General features: G+C 49.3%; 1 long non-coding RNA gene across 1 annotated transcript; it reads right to left on the reverse strand.

Annotated features, from left to right (window-relative positions):
* Nucleotides 1–1,778: 1,778 nt before the first annotated feature.
* Nucleotides 1,779–21,371, reverse strand: LOC135421281 (uncharacterized). The gene is made up of 3 exons (XR_010433948.1): nucleotides 20,935–21,371; nucleotides 3,166–3,243; nucleotides 1,779–2,201 (listed from the first exon to the last, which is right to left on the reverse strand). It is a non-coding gene; the product is annotated as an uncharacterized LOC135421281 (long non-coding RNA).
* Nucleotides 21,372–22,229: the final 858 nt, after the last annotated feature.

Below are 22,229 nucleotides of genomic sequence, written 5' to 3' on the forward strand. Positions count from 1 at the left end.
TCCCCCACAAAGTCCCAGCCCATCACACATTTGGCCAATAGCAATAATTATTTTGGAGTCCCACAGCTGCAACTGAGAAGAACCACCATGAGTTCTGTGAGCAGCTTAATTTGGTCATCTGGATAATCTATTTGTTTTCTCAGTGTTAGGTGGTTTAGATTGATTTTGCTATTATTTTCAGCTCCACAGGAAAGAAAATTGGTAAATAACTTCTTTTTTTTTTTTTTTTTTTAAACTGTAACAATCATTAACTATCAACAAACCATCAGACAATCAAACTGCCACCAGCAGAGATCACTCTGTTGGAGGGAAAAGACCACAAGCTTCATAGGCATTGTCAGGTCAGGCTTGGGCAGAGCTGCTACTCCTTGAACACAACAAAACCAGACAGCCCTCCCATCTCTGGCCCCACACTACCACGGAAATCCAGTTTTTTTCTGGAAAAGGAGGCATCGTGGGTCCATAAGGCTGCAGCATGACCTTGCACCTCCAGGAGGGTGCAGGCACACACAGGACATAGCTCTGAGCCTGGCCTTGCCCACAGAGCTCAGAACCAGCTGGGTCAAACCCTGTTCCCAGGCACACAGAAAGGCATCTGCCAACTGCCCTGCTGCCAGAGCAGTTTGTGCCACCCTGTGCCCCCTCAGCAACAAGTCCTGAGCACTGGAGGGGAAAATTAAACCACCCCAAGCTCTGAGCTCCAGACCTGAGCTACAGCCAAAGCCAACTTCTCTATTTCACAAGTCCCTCCCTATTATGGCTTTTCCTATCCCATTTTACTTGCTCCTCCTCTTCCTCGCCACCTACCCAATGTCTCAGGCAAATCTTTAGCAGCAGATCCACATCTCCACACCTTTGTCTTCACACTGAATCCTCCTGCTTCCCCCAGCCCCTGGCCAGTAACACAGCACAGCACACCTCAAAGCTTACCTGAAAACATACCCCAAAAAACCACCCTCCAAACTCCCCCAGCCCAACCCTCCTCCCAAACCAGCCCTGTCCTGATGGGCTGTGCCCATTTCAGCTCTCACTCCATGCAGCTGTGGCAGGCAGGGCTGGCTGACCTGGGCTGGTGACAGGCAGCTCTGCTGTATGTGAACACCATTTCTTCTGAGATGAGGCACCCCACGAGCAATCAAATACCACTTCTTTTCCCCCTCCAAATGTAAGATTTCAGGAAGTCAGGGAGAAGTGTGCATCCTGTTTAGCATGGAGCTCCTCTACAAAGCATTCAGGGCAAGAGGAAATGGCCTCAAGTTGTGCCAGGGGAGGGTTAGACTGGATATTAGGAAAAATTTCCTCACAGAAAGGGTTGCCAAGCATTGGAGTGGGCTGCCCAGGAGAGTGGTGGGATCACCTTCCCTGGAAGTGTTCAAAAGACAGGTGGACGTGGCACTTGAGGAACATGGTGGTACTGGATGATGGCTGGACTCGATGATCTCAAAAGGCTTTTCCAACCTTAATGATTCTGTGCTCTGCAGGTAACATAAACCAAAGGTCCTACTGCTGCCTGCTCCCAGGATTCAAATCATTTGTGGCCTGGGACACAGTTTTCCTGGCTACAAAGATCCTCTCCTTGCAGTGTGTGAGATGTCAGAGCTATGTTTGCCCTCTCCCATCCCTAAGGAGCAATCCATTCTCCATTTCCCTGCAGCCAACGTGCCCGTTTGGTGGCTCAGAAGAGCACAGATCCCTCTGCAAACTGCAGCACAGCTGAGCCAAGGGCAGCACTCTTCGTTTCCAAAATGGTTACACAGAGTCTTTAGCAAGGCCAAATACTTTAAACAAACACTTGAAGACATGTTCACATTCTGGGAATTCTTCAACAGAAACAGATGGATTGGTAGATGCAGTAGATTAGTTTGGGTACAATATGACCCAATATGATACTTGATTGATTCGAGCAAGGGAACCACAGGCAATGCTCTGCTGAAGGAAAAGTAATGTGTTTTCTTGTCAAGAGCACCAAGATGTTCTGATACTAACCCTGCTCCTGCACACATTTCCCATACAAATATGCCCTGCTATCATCCATGGCCAGATGGGCACAGGTTTCTCTGAGTGAGCATTATAGACCAGATTTTGTTCCCACATACCGTGGGTGACAAGGATTCCAGGGGAAACTCCAGGAGAGGATTTCCAGTCAGGCTAGTTCAGGACTGACTCCACAAGCAGTTCTGTCCCAGGAGAGATTTGGGCATCTGGCAGGGAGGAGAAGCAGCATACATTGAGGCTTAATTTTATGCCCAGTCAGGCCTTCACACCTCCTTCTCACCCAGCTCTATATAATAGGCTACCCTTTTCCTAAATATTTGCTTGAAAACAGTTCCTGACTTTATCCTTGGAGCTGGAAAGATAAACTCTGAGGTTCTGTATCAGGCAAAGCTGCTACACCAGCCCAGCTCTGTCTGAAGGCAGCCTCTCTCTCCCCAGGCAGATTTTGAGGAGCTGTCTGCTCTTGGCTGCCAGCCTGTCACCCTTTGTATGCCCTGACAGAGCAAGAAAAGTGCTGCAAAAACTGCAGGGCTGAGGGGGGTGTAACCTTTGTGCAAAGGGGAATGATGACATGGTGGCATCCAGGTGAATTCCCCTTCCTGAGTGGTTCCTGGAGTGTTTTGAGGGTAGGGGTGGGACCTGTTTCACCCAAATGCCTGTGTGGTCTCCCCACCTAGAACAAATCCTTGCTTTTCCCTTGGTACAGTGTCTTTTTTTGTAGCATTTATCTCTCCTGGGAGAATGACTGGTGTGTGTCATGATCAGACAGTCTGACACAGAAAAAATTACACATATTACACCAGAAAGGGAAATGAAAGAGGTTTTTTTCAGTCATCTGTGTTCATTAATAGTCTTTAGTTGCCTGAATCAGCATCATCTGGGCCCCCCTCTCATGTCACCCTTCAGTCTAAGAGCTATACTTCAGCTGTGACACAGTTTTTAGCTTTGTCTTCAGCTACTCCTGACTGAACTGGAGCATGGGCAGTATCTTCTCTTGCCTGATGGTGACCACAGGCTCACCAGAGCTTGTTTGACGTGGTGAGGTTGCAGCCTGGCTGGTGAGGGGACTGCTGGCACCCAGATTGGTTGTCCTTTCCTTGGCTTTCCTTTCCTGCTGGATTTCACGAGTAGACAAGATGGGAAAGAGAGGATGAAAAGAGAAAAACTTACCCCCGTGCTCAGACTGTCACTGGATAAACAGCAAAAGGCTGAAAACCAGGATGTGTTGGCAGTTTGCAGCAGGCAAATCTAGAAAATAGAGAAATAAGTCACCTGGCAGGGGGGGAACACAAATCACACTTTCTACTATCCCTTACACAGCCCTTGTACTAACCTCAAAAAGATGGGGGAATAAGACCTCCCCAGCTCATGTGTTTGGCTGTGAGCATAAGATTAGCTCGTGGAAAACTGCATTTCCAAGGTGCAGCTCAGCCCTGGTGAAAGCCTCTGGCAAACTCCTACTGCTTCCGATAGCAGGCGTGGAGAAATACAGGAACACCAGGCTCTCTGCTGGTGTAACTTGATGGATTTGTCAAACACATTTCTGCAATTTTACCATGTTTTTATGTGGTGCAGAATCATGAGCTTTCTCTGCTTTTGATACAGCTTAAATGCCTTGAATTGCTTAGAAGGGAAAGCTGACCTTTTGTGTGCTGCTGCTGTTGCACACCATGTCGAGGCAGGGATTTTAGAGGCAACACATGCCAAGGCTGGGAAGAGAACAGTTTGCCATGGTGGGTCTGTTCTATGAGTCTTGACTTGGGAGAGTGTGGGACAAGCTGTACTGGGGGTGTTGCTGACTTGGGGAGGGTGGGAGCTCGTCCCTGGGGCCAGCAGTGTTCCCTCAGGTTTGGTTTTCAGGATGGCCCTTGGAAGATGGCACGGGGCTGTGCAAAGGGTAGCAGTGAGGAGAGGACTCCTGGTGGGGGGAGACCATGGCAAGGAGATGCAGGGATAGGGGATAAATGGGTCCTGCTCTGCCAGGCAGTGTTGCCCTGGGGTCTGGAGAGAGAATAAGTGTCCCAGAATATCTCAGGAAGGAAGAGTCAGATCTTGCTGATTGTCTCATGGGAGAGGGAAGGAAGGACAGCCATGCTCTGCAAGATGCAAATGCTAAGCTGGATGCATGTTGGGTCAGGAGGAGATGCATCTGCAGTTCCACAGGTGGGATGCTTGTCCCCTGGGTCCAGCATCTTCACAGCCCAGCTCTGTCCCTCACCATTCCCATCCCTACCAGCAAGGATGGTCCCACACAGACAACGTCCTCAGCATAACTCAGGGTCAGATTCCTCTTGCAGGGGACTTCTTGCACTTTCTGCCTCTCCCTTTGCATCATGCAAGGGCTCCCTGGTTACTGCAGTGTTAGAAGACTTGATTGAAGAAGCTCACTTTCTTGCAGCCAAACTTCAGAAGAGTCTCTCTTGGAGCAGTTTAAACTTTTTTCCCCTTAAGTAAGGCTTTGGCTGTCAGCAGCTGCTGCACTGTCACTGATGACAAGTGGAGAGTAGTGTAGAGCCAAATATGGAGGAGGAGCAGAAGGAACAGTAATGGAGAACAGCAGCATTGCCATGGCTTGTAAGTTTTGGCATCAGCCAAACTGGAAACAGGGACATGTGGGAAGCAGGGTCAGGGGAAGGTGAACAGCAGAGAAGTTACTGAACAAGTCAGCCAAGCCTTTTTATGGTTGCTCAGCACAAGCACCACTGTTGTGAGGATATTTCAAGCTGTTATTAGTCCCTGATCCTTGCAAGTCTGGCTGCAGCAGTGGACATGGGGTGGGAGCAGGGTTTCTCCAAGACATGAGTCAGATCCTCTGACTGCTGCCAAGTTCTGACCACCAGAACTTGGTGGTGTGTGGTGCTGGGGTCCTCTGTGCCTGTGACTGAGGTCAGAGCCTGACCAGGCTCCTTTACGGACCATGACTAAGCCAATCTCTGTTGCACTGCATCTCTCTTCCTCACAGGTGTGACAAAGATGCAAAGGCTGAGCATGAAATTGTGGTCTCAGCCATGCCTACACTCCACATGGGCAGAGCACTGCTCTGCCTTCTTGTCAGGGAACAAAAGAGGATTCTTCTGAACACACGTGGGGTCCACACTCAACACACAAGCAGACCCTGTAAACTACAGAGGGATGTTGCCCCTGTTCACATGGGCAGGAATTGTTAACTGGGGACAGGCAGTGGCACTCAGGAAAATGGAATAGTTTTGTTCTGGATGCTCCTTTCTCCTCATATACACATCCTTCTGGTTGGGCCCAGCCAGAGTCCATCTGTGGCTGTGCTAATGCTCAGTGGAGAGCACAGGAGGCAGGGGAGGCGTGGGTGCTCCCTGCATGGCAGGACAGGCACTGGGGCTGGAGGAACTCACTCTTGCTCACGTCCAAGGCTAATCCTGGCTCTTGGACTCGGTGCAAAGAGCCTCAGACATGAGGTGCATTAACAAGTGGGCTTTAATGGTCCCCAGCAGGCAACCATGGCCCTGCCAGGCTTCCCACAGCACAGTTGGGAAGATCAAAGCTGTCATGTGCCAGTGCCAACCTCCCCATGGTGACATGGGGAACAAACAGGATTAAGCAGGAGGGAGAAGGCTCTGCCCAGGTCTTCCCTGACAGCAGCAGGAGTTTGGACAACAGCTGGCATTGATCTGATGTCCTGTCCTAGGCTGGGAAGGATGAGGAGCAGGTAGGGGAGGAACTGGTCCCCATCCCAGTTTCACATAGTGCTGTGTGGGAGTATCTGCAGTGCCAGCTCCTGGCACTGCAGCTTTCAGCCCTTCCCTCTGCTCTGAGTGCACAAGGACAGTCTCTCCTCCTCCCCCAGACCCCCATCCCCAGTTTGGGAGGCACTGTGGCACACACTGAGCTCAGGCCTTTCCTCTTTCCTCACTGGGAGCCCGAGAGGAGGATGGGGAGTTTCCCTGTGGTGATCCCACTTCTGATGCTGACTTTGTAACAGACACTTATCATGAATTAATTATGCATTATTAGCATCCATTATTCATTCCTATTATGTGTACATTCATTTGTGGTGCTGAATAATAAGGGAATTATGCCAAACAATTAAGGGAAACAGCCTTGAGAGAAGAGGGTGCATCACAAACAGAGGGGGTTTAGTCAGGGCTGGCACCAAACTGGATGGGGGAAGGAGGCAAACAGACCATGCAGGGGGAAAGCCAGGGCAGAAGACAAGAAACTGGAAGAGATGTGTGAATTACAGCTGGTTGAACAGACCATTTTTCATGTATGTGGCTGAAATCAGCAGAAATTTGGGTCAACCATTTTGTCAAAACAAAGTCAGACTTAAGTGGTTTCTTCAACAGGAAGAGAAAAATGTCATTTCTTGTCTAGTCTAGTTTTTAATGTTAGGCTAAACAAAATTTGCATCCGTTTTGAGATTTCAGAAACGGCCATTTCAAAACATTTCAGTTTCATGTCAAAACAAAACTGTTTCAACAAAAACAAAAACGTTTCAACATGTCCTGCAGGCTTTTGGCTGAAATTGTTTGTGGAATTTGACCTAAACTTGCACAAAGGTTGGGTCTATTTCAAAAAGGAAACTTTTCAGCAGTTTGGTGTATTTGTTTTGATTATTCGTGACACTGTGGGGAGGGGAGAGGAAGGAGTCTCCCAGTGCGCAGGGGAGAAAAGCAGATCAACCAGCACAGTTCAGAGATACAGCATGTCCATGAAACACCAGAGCTGCAGCAGAGCTGGAGAGAGGAAGCTCAGGTTTTCAGAATCCATCTCAATTGGAGGAGATAATTACAGGTGCCATGTTCCCAATTTCTTCTTCCGAGGATTCTCTTCTTTAATAAACTCATTCTAACAAATTGATCACAGCCTCTCCGGAACTCAGCACACATCAAAGCCATTTTTAAGATTGAAGAGAGCACTTTAGGTGAAAAATAGGAACCAGTGCCAGACTTTGTAGAGATCTAAATCTGCCTGAGCTGTAATACAATTGAATTAACTTGCTGTCTTCACACGCCTGCTACTTAATATGTTCATGGGTATCTGTCTGCTTCTGAGCTTTGGTTGGTGCTGAAACCAGAGCCCCAAAATCTCAGGAGAGACAAGGACCTGTGGGACTTGCCCCTGGTGTCCTCTGGGGGCTGCACCCAATTTGAGGACCCCCTGGCAAGCTCAGATGAGTATCACACTGAAGTGTCCCAATGCAGCTTGGATGCCTTTCCTCTGTTTCAGCTGTTTTGGGCCGACTTCAGAGAATCAGAGAATCACAGGATGGTTTGGGTTGGAAGGGACCCTAAAGCTCATCTTATTCCAGCATCCTTTCAGGGGCAGGGACACCTTCCACTAGCCCAGGTTGCTCCAAGCCTCATCCAGCCTGGACTTGGACACTTCCAGGGATGGGGCAGCCACAGCTTCTCTGGACAACCTGTGCCAGAGCCTCCACACCCTCACCCAACAGGATAAGTGCATTCATATAAACAACATAAATGATAAAAATACATTCATAAATTCTGGGGGGGTTGGGTAGGTAACTGCTTACTTGGGTCTAAATGACTCCTCTTGGTCCTTTCCAGTTCTTTTTTCTATACTCTCAATGAAGTGTTTGTACCAACATACACTAGTGAGAGATCTCACAAGTCTAGCGAGATAACTAGACAAAGAGTAACTTTTTCACAGGAGCATCCAACATGTAAAGACCTTGTTTTCTAAACTGGTATAATTAAACCAACTCCAAAAAGAAAATCAACAATTGCTTTAAACCCAGGCTTTTAAGTGCATTTCATTAGACACAGGCAAATGCCACGAGGATGCCCTAATTTCCTTTTTCGAATTAGTCTGAGCTAATGAGGAAAACATCACGATTAACTCCCATGACTCCAAAATAAACACTTCTTAACTCAGACTGTGAGCACCCACACTGGTATTGTCCACCTGAACCAGCTCCCAGTTCAGGTGCAGCTCTGTGGAGATGGTTTGCTCCCCACACAGGGAGCAGTGACCCACTCCCCCTGATCCTCCACAATCCAGGCTGCCAGCTGTTTACAGGGAGCAGAAATACAGGGATAGGACTTATGCTGGACTGTTTTCCTGGTGTCCAGCTTGAACAGTGCTCAATCTAATGAGGGCTTCACCTTCTGCTCTGTAAGTAAAGCAGGGGTGGTGGAGAGAACATGGTTTGCTTCCCTCAAGGCACTGTTTCCCTTCTCTGGACGTGCTCCAGCCCCTCAATGTCCTTCTTGCTGTGAGGGGCCCAAAACTGAACCCAGGATTCAAGGGGCCTCCCCAGTGCCCAGCACAGGGGACAGTCACTGCCCTGGTCCTGCTGCCACACTGCTGCTGGCACAGGCCAGGTGCCCTTGGCCTCCTTGCCCCCCTGGGCACACACACTGGCTCATGTTCAGGTGCTGTGGACCAGCTCCCCCAGCTCCTTTCCCCACGGGCACTTTCCAGCCACTCTGCCCCAGCCTGGAGCTTCAGGGGGCTGTTGTGATCCAAGGGCAGGACCTGACTCTTGGCCTGGCTGAACCTCATCCAGCTGGCCTCAGCCCATGGATCCAGCCTGTCCAGACCCCTCTGCAGAGCCTTCCTGCCCTCCAGCAGATCAACACTGGCTTACAGACAGATACTTCTCAGGGCATCCCACTGAGAGATCAAGCCTTTGTGGGAACAGCAGCAGCATTTTGCAGGGCTGGGACTGCAGGAATGAGCTCCTGGCAGACCCCTCGTGCCCAAAGGGACTTTGCAAAGAGCTGGGTGGGTGGCTGACAGCCTGGGAAATGAGCCATTTGTAAGCAGAGGGAAATGCTGTTTTGGTTTTTTTTTTCCAGTTCAGGTGTGGTTTTAATGTTTCATATGCATTTCTTCAGCCTAAATGAGGGTGAAAATTTCGAAATGAAAACAGAATTTCAAATGAAAAATTAAGTTCTAAAATGGACCAAAGAGCTGCTGAAACATCGTTCCTCTAATTTGTGTTTCACTTCAGTGTTGACTGTTTAAATGCTGTGTATTTTGAGCTGTGGGTGGACATAAATTTACTGAAAAAACATGTTCTTTTTGTTTAGAACACATTTATATAGGGCTTTTTTGATTATTTTTTGAAAGTGGTTAATTTACTGAGACCTTCTCTGTCCCACATCTACTTTTGATTTTACAGAAGTGTTCTCTGATTGCTTTAAAACAATTTTTCAAGACACTCACAACCCCTTTCTGGCTTTCTGCAAGGATGATGTAAGGTAGGGCATGTAAGGCATGGTTCATAAACCCAAAGGACCTTATAATCTAGACTCTCTGAGGAAATGAAAAAGTTGGAGGCCTGTGGCCTAAGATTCATCCTGAGTTAGTTCAAAAGCATTTGGTGAACTAAGGCTAAATTTCAGCCTTGTAATGAAAGATGAAGGAGGGCAGCCATCATTTGCTCTGTGGGTTTCACCCAGTGGCAGGGATCAAAGGTAAAAAGAAAGCCACGAGTGGGTTAAAAGCAAAGCACTGAAATCCAGGAAAGCCTGAATTTGGCTTGTAAGAGCAGAGAAAAAACCTGGTGGAAGACCAGAGAGCACATTTGCTGCAGGGAACTGGTCTACTTCTGCCTTATTGCCCACCTGAAGGTCCGTGAAGCATTAAGGCAGCACCAACAATCCATGGAACAAATCCAAATGCACAAATGTAAAGGAGACAGATTGCTGTGCTCCAGAGGCTTGTGCCTGCACCTCCCCACTGCTGGGCTGGGCTGCCCTCTCAGGGACACTGAATGCCCCTGGGCCATCCCCAGTGTGGTGACAACAGTCACCTGGGCCAGGGGAAGGTGTCCCTGCCAAGGTAGGGGGTTGGAGGAGATGGTCTTTGAGGTGCCTTCCAAACCAAACCATTCCATGACTCTGTGATTTCCCGCTCCCGGGGGGACAGCAGGAGCAGGGCAGGCACCACGAGCTGTGTTTGGGGACAAAAGGCCTTTCCTGCTCTGCAGAGCAGTGCCCAGCCTTAGCTGGTGCCTCCAGCAAGCTGGGGGGACTGAGAGAGTTCTGCTGTGGATTCATGGAGATGCTACATGGCCCTTGCTCTGGTGCCTTTCCTCACTGTCCTGCAGCCTCTCAGCCCTCTTCTGGTACCCCTTCCTCTGTGTCCTTGCCACTGCCCTGCTGCCAGTGCCTCCCTGCCCCCAGCACCCCTTCCCTGCCCATCCCTGGGGGATGGACTCGGCTGACTTGGCAGGAAAGTCCTGGAGAGAAGGGCAGCTCATGCCTACCCTGAAGTGGAGCAGGCAGGACACCCAGCTGGGCCACTGCCCCTCCAACCTTGCTGTACTTTTCATTTTTGGCTGGGGAGGGGGGCCGGGGGGAATTTATTTTGCTGCTTTGAACACATGCAGGCTTTTCTGCAACGAGAACATTGCTGTGCTCATTAAAAGCAAACCCAGCACGCTGACTCCCAGCATCAACATCGATGCAGAGGGACAAGGGGAGAGCTGGCAGCCCTCCAGGGAGTCCATGAATTTTCTGAAGTGAGGACAACTGGCCTGTTTGGATGAGATGAAGACACTCTCCAGACCAGGCTCAAGATAAAGAGTCCAGCCATACTCTGGAGAATAAGAGAAAGATCAAACCATCTGTCCCCAAAACATAAATAGTCAGTGCAAGACCCTCAGCTGCAAGAAAAGCACATTATTGGTCTCTATAACTCCCTGAAAGATTGTAGGGAGGTGGGTGTCAGCCTCTTCTCCCAGGTTATAAATGACAGGACAAGGCCTCAAGTTGTGCCAGGGCAGGTTTAGATTGAATATCAGGGAAAATTTTGTAACTGAAAGGGTTGTAAAGCATTGGAGCAGTGGTAGAGTCACCATCCTTGGAAGTGTTCAAAAAACATGTGGATGTGGCTCTTGGGGACACAGTTTACTGGTGAACATGGTGGTTCTGGGTCGACAGCTGGGCTTGGTGATCTCTTCTAGCCTTAACAATTCCACAATTTTATAATTCTATTCCCTTGGCTTCCCATCATCACTGCTGTGCCATCAGTTTTCCACAAGACAAAACTACACTGACCAGGCCTAGTGATGTTGGCAGCCCTGTGCTGAGGTCAGAATAGGTGGTCCCCACCACCAGTACCTAAGGCATGAAAACCAGGGGGCTGATTGAAGGAGATTCCTCACCAGAACCCAGCGGGACTGGCCAGGCACCCTCAGCATGGATAACAGCAGACAGACAGAGGGTTTGCCCACACTGGACAAACCCTGGAGCTGGGGGGCACTTCTGCACCCCCAGTTTGGCTCACAACCTCGTGGCAGAGGATACATCATGTCTGAGACACACCAAGGTTGAATTCTGGTGTGGGAAGGTCCCAGATTATCAGCATGTTAACAAAAAAGCACCTGCACCAGGCAAGACCAGGCAAGAAAGGTCAAATCTATTACAGCAACTTCTATTTTGGCTTAAAAAAATATATTCACTTTTAGCATTAAAAAAAAAAAGGCTTCTCCTGGGGTTAGTATTTTTGTGGCATTTATGAGTAAAACAGCCCCCTGCTGTCTCGCTTTTCAGGAGTATTTTAGGATTTGCTGAGGCTCCCGGGGTGTCCAAAGCTAAAAATACTATTTGAGTTTTTGTTGTTACTGCTTCCGAAAATAAGTCCAAACCAAATCCCCCAACAGAATTTCATGAGGGGTCATTTAAAGGTCAGTTTAAAGAGTCCTTACGAGATGGATTATCAAGTTTGTGTTAGGGCAACGTGGCCTAGAGCTTGGCATGGGTCTGGAGAGGTCCAAGTCCCCTCCTCTCTGCCAGCCTGCTCCCTTGCCCTCGTGCCCACCAGAGCAGAGCCACCCATCCCTGGGAGCAGCAGTGAGAGCAAACAACAACACAACTAAGCCAAAAATCTCAGTGCCCCGCGGGGCCTGGAGCTGCTGGAGTGCCCCTGGGGTGTGTGTCAGCACTGGCATTTGGGAAGGAGAAGCACACACGGAGAGGGAGCTGTGGGGAGGGAGGGGAGGGAAGCCACGGTGCAGATGAGCTGCAGGAGCCACGGCAGGACATCACGAGTTCCCCCCAACAAGCTGGTGTGTGCAGAGAAACTCAGGCTGAGGAATTCTGAGCACTGAATTTACATCTCTGAAACCAGCAGCCTAAGGGAAAAGGTTACACTCTTTTTTTGTTTGTTTGTTTGTTCATTTTCTTAAGTGGCAGCTCGGATTAGAGCTGACACCAGAAGGATAAGCACTCAATCCTGGGCTAAATATTTCATTTCCACAGATGCTGACACCAATTTGGTTACAAAGAAACTCTTTTGCATTGGGTTTTTGTTTGGTTGGTTTTCTTTTTGCTGGCATTCATTTAGTTTTATTTGGTTGGGTTGGTTTTTTTTTACATAATTTTGGGGTGGACATGGGAAAGACAACTGAGTTCCCAAAAATCAACTTGGAACTGGAAGGAGATAAGTCACAAGAAAAAAAAGGCTGAAGAAGTAAAACCACATTACCTCTGCCTTTCTTAACAATTTTCACATGCTCAGCTGACCTGCTTCATGCAAAGGTCAAGGGCTGCATTGCCCTAATTCGGGGCAAAGAAGAGACTTTTTCACCAGAGGTGGGCTTCAAATTTAGGCAGAAGGGGCTGTGGCCAGGGCCGTGGTGGGGCTTTCAGCTGGCTGTTCCCTGTGCTGTGACAGGCAGCCCTGACCTCAGAGAGCCCACCTGGGACAACCCCAAGGACGTGCTCCTCTGGGATGCTGCACTCAGCCACGCAGGGGACATGGTGCTGCTGGGACAGACAGCCAAGGGCAGCTAAAGAAAGGAACGATGCTGAGGGGCCACAGCTGCCTTTTGTTATATTTCAGAGAATCACTAGAAAACTTCACCAGGGAAATAATGTTTATGCTTCAATGCAGTGAGCAAAAGCATCTCATTTCCCTCCTCTGCCATTCAGGCTAAATCCAGCTCTCCCTGACACTGGTCTATTTGGAATTCATCCACTGAACTTATTCTGGATTTCTGCAGTGGCATCTGGGAGCAGAGCACGGAACCTTATTTATTTATTAAGGCTGTATGGGTTTGAGATTTGCTCTTGCAGGGGGAAACTTCCTCAGCATTGTTGTTTCTGCTCGGCTGGGGAGGGCTCAGTGCTCCATCCCAGGGAGCAGAGCCAATTAGCAGAGACAGGGCTGTGCATCCCAATCCTCCCGTGCCACTGCCAAGCTCCAGCTCCCAGAGCTCTACCCAGGGTCTTTCCTGGCTGAGCAGCCTTTGACGTCGGCGCTGATGCTGAGGCAAGGGAGACACAGATGGATTAAAATAGCACAGCTATTATCAGCTTTGCTCAAAATTCTGGTTCAGTTTAAATTCATTTGTCAGGAGAAGAAGAAAACTGACTTTTCCTTTGAGTGGCTATTCTCCCTCCTGGCTCCAGAAGTATCTCAGTGCCAGGAATAGCAGAGTCCAAGGCCTCACAGCAGAGGCACCACTTGGCTCCCAAGGATGCTCCCAAATTCTTTCCAAACCCAACCGAGCGCTGGGGGCTCAGGCTGCCTGTTCCACTGGACAGCAGTGAGATACAAGAGGCCAATCCCATCCTACTGCCCCAATTACTTTTGAGGTAAGGAGCCAGCCCACACAAAGAGAATTCCCATTGGCCTGCCCTGGTCAGAAGACAGTCTCTGAGTCAGGAACTGGAGTTCCAGTTTCATATTCATTTTGGGGCAAGTGGCTCCGAGCCTCTGTCTTCTCTGCTCACTTAGGAAAACAGCCATTAATGGCACCTTCCACTTTGCAAAACGTGTTATCTCTGAATGCAATTCTCTCTGCATTTGTGCAAGCTGGGATCTTATCAGACTGGTCTTTAGGAGCTGGCACATTATGTTTCCCTTACAAGCAAATTTAGGTGCTGGGTGCTCCAGAGCTTGGTTACATCCAGGAGAACATCCCAGTTGTTAAGTTGGTCTAGACCATGAGAGTGACCCCACTGTCTCCTTCTCACCCCAGCTCTGCCTTCCTACCTTCCCACCCTGCACACACCGAGCTCCCACAGAGCCCAGGGTGATCCTAGCACTGGGTTGGTTACCTACTCTCCCCGTGGTTTCTGGAAAGTCCCTTTGCCACCCAAGGCTGCTCTCAAGCAGGTGACTTGCTAATGCTGCTGACATATCCTTCCGTGCTTCCCTTTAGGTGTTTGAAGGGGGTAAAAAGAAAAATACAGAGCTGTTAGGCAAGGATGGTTTGCTTCTCTCTGCCTCTGAGTTTTCATTCAGGAAGACAGGCTGAAAACCCTCGTGCCTTTTAGTTCAGAGTTTGCCTCAGCAACACCTCATTTTACAGCACTCTGAATTGAGATGTTAAAAAAATTTCTTCCCTTGCTAGTCCAGCACATTTCCATTAAATGTTTCCCTGCTGCTTTGGAGACTACAGGAAAGTGAGAGCTGTGTGTATAGTAATCTCTCCCCCACATGTGATTTCTTGCTCCAGTTCTTCCCACTTGCTCTGCCTGGCTGTTTGGCAGCAACACCCCAAACACAGCTGCACCCCCAAAGGGAGCTGGTCCCAGGGAATTCCAACCAAGACACCCGCCCCAGTGGAAGTATGGATGCTGTTTGCAGTTGCTTCATGCCTATTTGACTGGGCAGCTGTTCCCAGGAGGATCTGGGGGCCATCAGCCAACCCTGGAGCTCAGATCACACCTTCAGTGCAGGACAAAGCACAGGAGGCGGCTCATGGGGACCTCAATGAGGGCAACCTGCCCCAGGGACTTGGATCTCAAATTTTGGCTCTTGTTTCAAGCCAAATTCCCAGCTCTTTGGAAAGCTCACTTAGGAACAGACACCTCTGGCCTCACCCAGCCTACCCCAAGCCTGAATTAGGAACAGCAAGGGAGCAGCTGGACTGGACTCAGTGTCCTGCTGCTCCCCGGGTGCTCAGGTTGGAGTAGGTTTCTCAAGAGCTGGAGTAGGTTTCCAGATCTAAAACCAGCTCCCAGTCCTCAGTGTGCACCTGCCAGAGCCACTTTCTGCAGCTGGGTTTTGGCCACCAAGGGAAAGAGACTTGGTGCTGCTCCTACCCTCCTCCTGGAGTGGCACAGCCCCTTCCTTGTTTCCCACCATCCCCAAGCAAGAGAAGTAACAGGAGTGTGATGATGTGACTCAGAGGCAACTGCTCCTCCTTTTGGTGTGAGGTACATGGACACCCTGTACTGTCCCCAGCTTGTGAGCAGGACAGGGCTGTGCTGACAGGCAGAGGCCAGGCAAGGAGGAGGAATGGGGAAACTGGGATAAGCACAGACAATGGAGGAGGACAAGCCATCACAGACAATAGCCAGTGCATTCACAGCACCTCTGCTCTAACAGCTACAGGCTTCCTCAACTGACCCCTTCTCTCCTCTCCCTCCTCAACTCCACTTCCCCACGCCCTCCACTAGGATCAGAAGATGTTTTCCTTTCTCCTTCCCCCCTTTTCTCGTGGTAAATCTTGCTGAATTCATGAAAAAAAAATCCAAACTAAAAAGATGAACACATTTCACACATAGCTGCCCATCTCTGGAGACCACTGGAGCGAGAGCAGGAGCTGCATCACAGGGTACTCTGTGGCAGAGCCCCTGGGACCCCCCCTCCCCTTCCCTGGGGATGGGGCTGCTCTGCTGATGTGCTTGGCTGGGCACGAGAAGGGTTCATTAGGGACAGAGGCCTCCTGCTGGCCCTGGCCATGGTGCAGGCAGTCCACCCCTTGCTCACTCTCCTCTGCATGTCTGAGGAGGGATTCACCACTTCTCAACCCTTTCAGAGCCTCCCCTGGTCTCCAGCTGGAGACAGACCCTTCCCTGCCATCCATCCATCCATCCATCCCAGTCCTGCAGCACACTAGCAGCATGTCCAGGAAAGGGGGATTCAGGAAGGGGAGCCTGGGTTTTTATTTAATTTGTTAAGTCCTGCAGCTGCTTCCAGGCAAGGAGATGTGGAATGCCTGCCCTCCTGCAGAGCCTGCCATGGAGTTTGGAGAGGATTGCTGTAACCCTTCTCTGAGCAGGGGCTCTCTAGGACCACCTGCCCTCATGTGACTTGCTGCACCCCTGGCTCTCTCTCTGCTGGTCCTTGCTGTGCTCTGCAAACCCCCCTGACATGGTTATCGAGGCTTTTGCTGGCTCTGCTCCCTGCTGTGCTGGCATCACCTTGTTGGATTGCAGGTGTTCTCTGGGCCCCAGCTCTCCATCAAAAAGGAAGGGGTAACATGTCACCTTGTCAACAGGCTGGGATAGGAACAAGCAGAAGGAGCAGTCAGCTGCTCAAAAGATGAATTCAGCAGACAGCAGTGATTTTGCTCAGCTCCCCATCACTGCTGACCACAGCTTTCTGTGAAGCAGAGCTGACACAGAGTAAATTTTGGGTGGGAATAGCAGCATTTGGCCATAATGGGAGTTGATGCTATTCTTTCTGTGATGCTGGTTCCTCAATGCCCCTGAATCCTGGCCCCCACCATAGAACTGCTCCCTGCTGGATGCTTAAGCGGGGCCCAAAGCAGAGCTGAACCAGGAGCAGGATTACACTGGTTGGACTTGTGGACTGGCCCCATCACTGACTGCAGTGACAATATGTGCAAGACTCTTCTCCAGACACCACTTGTACATGAAGAAGTCTCCACTCTGGGCATGTCAGAGACCTTATTTTGTTCCCTGTCACTGTTCACTCGAGTGAAGCATCTGGCTGATTTGGGGCAGCTACGAGGGTGTGCTAATTGCTGCCCACATCTACCTCAGCAATGCAAACCATGGGCTGCTGGGTATCTGTATGGGGGTACATGAAAAGACTACAGTGATACCTCTTCATCTGCCCTCTCCAAAGACCAGACCTTACCCTGGAAAAGCACCCACTGATGAAGAAAAGGGCTGCTCTGAGGCAACACTTTTTCCACCACATAGTAGCTACAAAAACATGCAAACACTTGACCAGCTCTTGACCATTCAGTTGAAATCCCAGAGCTTAAAAAGCAACCGGGGAGAGGAAAGCAGGATTCTCCTATCCCTTTGCAAAGGTTTGTTCCCTATGCAGGGAAGACCCCTGCTTCCCACTCATCCCAGCTTTGGAGGAATTGCCCACACTGTTTTGATTTGGAGTTTCCCACCCCTCTCTCTCTCATTTCAAATCCCTGGGCTTGCCACACCTTCTGCACTGAAAACAAAGCCATAAAAGAAATTAGAGGAGAAAGGGAAAAGACAGCCCACTGATCTCCCAATTAGCACAGAGCACTTAAGCAGTCAGAACTTTGCATTTTAATTGTAATCACTCCAAACACAAAAAGCTGAAGTGACAAACCCCACAGCTAATTCCAGTTGATTAAATAACTCCCCATCCCCAACGCCTGTGTGTGTTTGTGGTTTAATTCCTTGGCCCCTGGACACAGCCCAGTGATAAAGGCAGTGTTTTATTTTTACTCTCCTCCACTCAAATCAGTGTGCTTCACTGAATCCTATTCCAGAGCTATGTCTGCACACCTGAATTCTTTCCCCTGGCCTGGACCATGCCCAATGTTGAAGGCTGGAGGTGTGGGGTGAAAACAAGCCAACACAGAGTTCACAACATAGCAGAATAACTCAGGTGGGAGGGAGCTCTGCAGGTGCCTGGTCTAACCTTTGACCAAAGCAGGACCACCTTTGAAGTCAGCTTAACTAGTTCAGGTCTGTTCAGTCAAATAATGAGTATTACAAGTAGAGAGATCCCACAGCCTACCTGGGCCTGTGATTTGATGGCTAACTGCTTTCACTATGGAAATTTTTTCCTTTTATCTAGTAGAACTTCTGTTGCAATTCTGCCTCTCATCCTCTTACTGTGAAAATTAATTAGGACCAAATTACATCAGAAGGGAGGCACACAGACCCAAGAAGAGCTCTCGATTCTCCGTGAAGAGCAAGATGTGTGGTGCAGCTCCAAGCACAACAGACCCAAACCAAGCCACAGATCCAGATATCCTGGGGACTGAGCTCCACATCAAGATGTGTGTAGTTATGTACACCAAGAGATAAGGCTCTCAAGAAGAAGCTTCCCCACAGCCTTCCCCAAAAGGGGCTTCTCTTTCCAGTATTCAGTATGGACATAGCATTGGATCTTCCAAGATGGTCTGTGCACTCTCCCCACCTCCTACCCACAGTGCCACCTCTTACCCTTCAAGCACAGGGTCTCTCCATTTGAGTCTGATGTGCTCTCCCTCCAGGAACAGACACCCAAGGCAAAATGAGGATGGAGACCAAAAATGATGACGTTTGTCACCAGCTGAACCAACATCACCACAGCAACACTGTGTGTGGAAGGACGTGCAGCAGGGAACTGCATATGTACCACAACAGTGCAGGAGGAGTTGTGTGAAGAGGAATCCAAGACTAGGGATGCACATGGTGGGTCAGTCTCTTTCCATTAATGGTCCTGCATCAGGTCCTAAAGGTGGAATCACAGGATCATGGAATGGGACCTTAAAGGGACCTTAAATCTCCTTTAGTTACAACCCCCCTGCCATGGTCAGGGACACCTTCCACTAGACCAGGCTGCTCAGAGTCTCATCCAACCCAGTCTTGAACACATCCAGGGATGTGCCATCCACAACTTCCCTGGGCAACAAGATGTCAGGGACATTACGTGTAAGGGCAGGATCAGGGTGTGGACCTTTAATTGTGATGCTGGCAATTCCTTTTGAAGGTCCTGACTGAGAAAGCTGGGACAGACATTGGGAAGAAAAAGAGCTACGAAAACTGAGCACAGAGCCCTGTAACACATTTATTAAATCAGACAGCAGAGAAGCAGGCAGGAGGTGTAAATCCAATGTGACATTACACAGGAAACTCCTCCTGAAGTGGAATCTGAGGGGCACAATGCTTGGGACCCCACTGCTTCACTATAAAATGTTGCTCTGGGGTAATCATGAGCCTACTCAGGAGGAGCTGGTTGTTGAAAGAGCCAGAGGACCGAAGGTTTGTGTGACCTCTCTGGTCCCCGTTGTTCCTGCTGCTTCCACACAGCAGCTGGAATGAAATGTCAAGTTGGTCTTTAGAGCTCGGAAGCAATGAGGTGCTTCTGCTGTTCTACAGAGTTCACACAAGGATTTTTTCCTTTTTTTTTTGGCTTATTGTTGCTTTGTAAATTAGTTCTTTTAATCAAAGTGTCCTTTACCTGAAAACAATTCCTGGAAACAAAAGGACAAGTAGATGTGAGGGCTCTACCCTCCTCTAGAACACATCCCTCTCGAGTCCTGCAGCTGGGGCAGCACAGCTCACACCAACGAGCAAGGGAGAAGCAGGTTCCTAGTCATTCCTCCCCAGCAGGAGAAGGGATGCACAGTGTCACCTCAGCTCTGACACTTTAAATTGTGCAGGTTCTCACCTGCACTCAGATCTTGCACAGTCAACCATGCACTTCAAACATATCCCCTTTGCTGCAGGGGTAGCTCAAACTCTTTTTGTTTAATACAATATGTTCCAGGATATCAAAGCCCAAGACTGTGGGCAACTCTGAACTTTCATTTCCTCCTGTAAGTAGGGCTGTGCTCACGCAAACACACTATTTTCTGTTAGTCAAAGTGAAGAAGCAATTCTCACAGAAGGGTGGGAGATGCAGAGTGTATGGCTTTACACTGAATCAGATATTTCATACAGAAGGCTTAATTCTTTTTTTAGCCCTCATAGGAAGAAAAGAAATGAAGAAACTAAGTAGTCTCACAGAACTGGGGCAGGAGGAAAAATCCCAACATAGGCTCAGCAGTTACAGTCAGGATGTGGACTCAGCTCCCCCCTCTGCCCAAAGGGGTTGGAAGCAGCAGGTCCCACATCTCTGGGGTGGACAGGACATACCAGGCTGCTCCACCCCTCCCATTTCTATGGCTTTCCAGTTTTCATGAGCAACTGAACGTTCACTGTTAAAGAAGGTAGAGGCCATGAACTGCATCCCCAGAACATGTTCTCCAGCAGCACCAGGGAGTGGGTTTGACCTTGGCCTAAGAAAGGATCAGGAGATGGTAGGAAGCAGACAGGCTCAAGTCTCCCTTTGTAATTCCACTGTCTGCCTTTAGGGCCTTTTTGGCTGTGCTCAGGAAATTCCTCACCTGTAGGAGTATCATGAGATAGCCCCGTGCACCACAAAGAAAAGGATCAAAGGAGCTTGCTGACCAAGGGGAAAAGGAAGGCAGCTGCACACCTCTCCCCTGCTCCCTGCTAAGTGCAGAGAGGGACCAAACCTCAGGAAAAGGCCAGATTTACTGCTCAGATTCCTCGCTCCACAGATCAGCTCGAGCCAGACCAGCACTAGTCATTCAGACTTCCAGCACACACACTGCAAAGTGACCACATCCAGGGGACAACTCCTCTGCCAGGGTCCCTGAGAAGAGCTGTTTGGTCTACAAAGAACTGAGGAGCGACCCAGACACTTGCCAGCATTGATCCCTCAGCCTCTGATTAAGCAGGAGGACAGAACTCCCCCTTGAACACGGCTGGGGCAGGGAAATCAGGCACCTTTCCACAATAGAAGACTGTTTGCTCCAGTCTCCCTCAGCCCCCTTCCTTCCCTCTTGCTATACATTTACAGCAATAAATCATTTCATTAATTTGCCTTAAGGGGAAATACAAACCCCATGTAGGTAATGGAATTTCTAGGGACAGAAACCCAGATCAATCACTGGAGCTCACCATTCATTCATCTCCATTAGCAAATGCATTTGCCTGCCCTGCTGGCCCTGACCCCCCAGGTGCAGTGCCTGCATTTCACAAAGCCCCATTTTCTACCACTGCACGAGCAGCAAGACAACAGAGTTCAACAACTTCAGTATTAAGAAACAGCCTGTGCAAACCTGAACTCTGAAGCACTGGATACCATGGAATTAGCACACCTGAGGAAATCCCTTCACACTTCAAGACCTCCTTAGAGAACTTGCCACCCCACCCCTTCTCCAAGAGCTCAGGGCCTCCTGCATCCCAGCCATGGAGGACAGGGCTTTCACCGATATATTCTGTCTATCTCAGATTTTACCTTTTCAAAGCCAGGAGTTGTCCCAGGAGTCCTGTCCCAAACGCCAGTAGATCTTCTGGGATGACGGGAAGCAGGAGGAACAGAGCTGCTCCATGGGCTGTGACAAGGGCAGTTACAGTGCCACAGCACCCCAGCACAGAGGGCTGGCAATGAGATTAACTGGCAGCCCAGGAACTGTGAGAAAAATGTGAGGTGAGGAGAGAAATCCAATGCCAATCCCAGCAGCAAGGCAGGACAGAGCTGAGCACAGACCCAACAGCAGCACAGCTCATTGCAGGACCAGATCCCAGGTGGGATTTGTCCACAGTAACAAGCTCAAGGCTGAGCCCCCACAGCTGACATGGGGAGAAGTAGGGCTGGGTCCACAACAACCTTCCACGTCCCAGACACACAAAAGAGAGTAAGGACAAATCTCCATGGGCAAGTTTGGTGTGTGTGTGAGTCCACTGGGGTATTGAAAAAAATAACAGCACATTAAATAAAACAAGGGCATTCAACCTGTCGAGGACTATGGGCTGTGTGGCCTGGTTAGCTGTCACTGCTACCAAGTTCTTGCAGCTCCAGTCTTACTCCTTATTTCTTTCTTTTCTAAGCATAACTGACAACTGTGAATGACCTTCTGTGTTTCATTCATACTCTTAGGAGCCTTTCCCCTCTCTCGTTTTTATTTCCGCTCTGCATTTTATTTCTGCTCTGTATTTTTTATTTCTGCTCTGCCTTTGTACAATGCATCATCTCTTCCTTGTTTGCCTTCTGGCTGAAACACTTAACCAGCTGAGGTTTCCCTCTCCTAAGACTTTCCTGTCCTCCTGGAAAGCTTACAGAAGTGCTGAGGCTGCAAGTTCCAAGAAGATGCATGGAGCAGGTGGGGTTGCTGTCCTGGGACTGTGGGATACTCTCAGGTTAATTTGGGAAATTAACTTCAGACTCAGCAGCTGCTGTGGCTGTTAGTACTTCAAGGGAGCAGGAAAATGCTGATGGTAACAGCTGCCTCTGTGATTTATAAGCCATACAGGAACATCTAGCTAGCTCTGGAGAGCTGCATATGGAGGGGAATTTCCTGTGAATGACCTTCTTTAACAAAAGGTACAAGGCATGTGTTTGAGGGGGAATTGCAAAAGATTCCCTCAGTGGTGAACAGTTTCATCTTCCTTTTGCCTGTCTACACATCAATCCCCTCCCAGCCATAAAGAATGATGACAAAGTGCTGATCTGAAAACACTTTCAGGGAAAGGATCCTCTGTAAAATACTGTCCATTCACCTCTGAGTTCTGTGAAAAAGATGCTTATCACAG

The sequence above is a fragment of the Pseudopipra pipra genome, chromosome 13 (genome assembly GCF_036250125.1).
Source record: "Pseudopipra pipra isolate bDixPip1 chromosome 13, bDixPip1.hap1, whole genome shotgun sequence".
Taxonomy (NCBI): domain Eukaryota; kingdom Metazoa; phylum Chordata; class Aves; order Passeriformes; family Pipridae; genus Pseudopipra; species Pseudopipra pipra.